Source organism: Plecotus auritus (assembly GCF_963455305.1).
Source record: "Plecotus auritus genome assembly, chromosome: 9".
NCBI lineage: Eukaryota > Metazoa > Chordata > Mammalia > Chiroptera > Vespertilionidae > Plecotus > Plecotus auritus.
The window spans coordinates 62,469,665-62,472,012 of record NC_137783.1 but is presented as its reverse complement, the minus strand read 5'-3'; the positions used below and the strand labels follow the sequence as shown (position 1 = coordinate 62,472,012).

At 56.3% G+C, this 2,348-nt stretch overlaps 1 pseudogene across 1 annotated transcript; it reads right to left on the bottom strand.

Moving 5' to 3' along the window:
• Positions 1–592: 592 nt before the first annotated feature.
• On the bottom strand, positions 593–1,984 carry LOC308233530 (nuclear prelamin A recognition factor-like; annotated as a pseudogene). The gene has a single exon. The product of its transcript is annotated as a nuclear prelamin A recognition factor-like (transcript).
• Between the last annotated feature and the right edge of the window lie 364 nt (positions 1,985–2,348).

Sequence of the window (2,348 nt, the reverse complement as noted above, 5' to 3'; positions counted from 1 at the left end):
TGGACAAAAATCGTACACCTATGGATGAGGACAGTGTGGGGGGAGGTAAGGGCAAAGGGTGGGGTGGGAACCGGGTGGAGGGGAGCTATGGGGGGGGGGAAAGGAGAAACAATTGTAATAATCTGAACAATAAAGATTTATTAAATTAAAAAAAAAAAAGATGGGAATGCAGACTTTCGTATGAGCCCCTGTTCCAAAAGGTGGCAGTTTATTCACATTGTGGCAAAGACACCTTCAAGAGTAACATAGTGGGTAAAGTCAGGGCCAAACCGGGCCATTTCCTCATCCAATCTCTCTGAGGCGTGTGGACAGAACCCAGTCTCAGCTCTTCGCAGGACCCTTCTGGGTTTTTTTTAAGCCTAAAGGACAGTAGTCTGTCTCCATTCTTGTTCTTCGGGATTTTTTCATCGTTGGATAAAAGGATATGTACATTGGGGCAATCCTCTCGAGATACAGTATTCCAGTTGCACCCATGTGAGGACGACAGTGCCCCTCAGAGGGAGGGAGCCGACAGACAGGGAGCAGGGAATTCTGAAAACCAAAGCGATTACAGAGATGCTAGGCCTTTCCTTCACGTGTCTGACACCCCTCCTCAGGCGGCCTGCAGGCCGGGCATCTGCTGGACCTTTATCACTTGATGTCCTGGCAGGCTGCCCTGGGCCCTGCTAGGCGGTGTGCAGGACCGCCTGGCCCGGGGGGAGTTGCCCCCCCCCGACCCCAGCCACTCCTGGTACAGCTCCTGCACATGAACGCTGGTCTCCGGGGGCCACACCGGGATGGCGGCGTAGATGCTTTCCATCTGCAGCAGCAGCGCCCTGTCCGCACGCCCATCCCCCACCTGGGCCTGGCCCCTGCCACTTAGGCATCCCTGGTGCAGGCCAGGACCTCCACAAAGTGGCAGGGGAACTGGCCCTCTACAGCTTCAGGACCACTTCTGGATGTTCTGAAAGCCGTAAGCAGCCTCACAGCATAGCAGAATCTCTCCGTCCCTTTCAAGGGTGACCTCCTGGCAGTCTTTGTTCCTCAGGGTGCAGTAGGTGAGCACCCCACGTCCTCATTGAACAGCTCCTTGGCCACGTGCCTGAAGATGTGCGCCAGGTACCCGTCGGAGCTGGCACCCTCGTGGAGCCTCACCTCCTCCTCCGTCACATCTCCAGAGTGTCCATGGCGGCGTCCTTTGAGGCGAGGTCACTTTGCTCCATTATCTGGACAATTTCACCTGAGGGTAACACGCAGTCAGCACCCTGGGAACTATGCAAAGCTGTGGGAACATCTTCTCAAAGTGCCTCCAGTGTCTTGTCACAACATGGGGCCACAATGACGTGGAAAATCTTGTCTGGGGACAGGTTCTGCCGTCTGGCGAAGTAATCCTTCACCAGAGAGCCCACGATCTGCTGGGGAAACTTGGCCATGCAGAGGTGGGGGTGATGGGGTGACCCAGCACACACTCTGCATATCCGTCCCAGCCGGGGCAGGCAGAGGTCAGCATGGGTAGCCGGGGCTCTTCCTCACGGTGCTGGCAGTCCCGACGCACAGATTCCTTCTTACTCTCCAGGATGCTGAAGTCCGCAGCTATCTTCATGTCAAAGACAGTGCGCCCCAAGGCTTTTGAGGAACCTGTAGAGCCTTCTGGATGCATCAGTGACACTGAGGCTGAATTTAGCAGCAAAATAAGGCAGAGACTGAGGACACACGGACACTGCCAGCACCTTGTGCTGTGAGGTATCACATTTCTTATTAAGGTTCAGAACACGGAAGAAGTCCTTGGCGTTCTGCTGAGAAACTTGGACTCCTTCCTCTGCGGTCACACAACTGTCATATGCCTGGCAGTCACTCAGAAATATCTTGGCATCAGCCACCTTATGGAATTCTCCCTTCTCTCCGTTCTCCTGAGCCGGACTCCGGACGTTGACTGCGCATTCTCTTGGTCATCGGTTTTTGTTTTTTTACTACATTCCTTCCGTGCGCAGTGCTCACACTTCATCTGGAGCAGGGTGGGCGGGGGCCGGCTCGAGTGACCTGGAGGAAGCAGGGGGACAGCAGTCACCGCTGGTCGCTCCTGGCACTGCCGGGGGTATCCTTTCTTCCTTGTGGAGCGTCTAGGGAGGGGAAGCGGCCGCAATGCCCGAGGCTGAGTTCCAAGATGCCAGCAGTGCTGTCGGGATCGTGCCGGAGGCGCTGGTCCATTGGTGCCTGGCCTGTCCTCTGGAGATTGAACCTGCAGGCCTACTAAGGAAGCCAGTCCCCAGTTCCGCCCCGCCTCCGCCACCAATTGATTGGAGTCTGAGGGCCGGGAGGAGGGACCAAGAGGCCTGCCTTCCAGCTGCTCACCAGTCCCGGTGCCACGC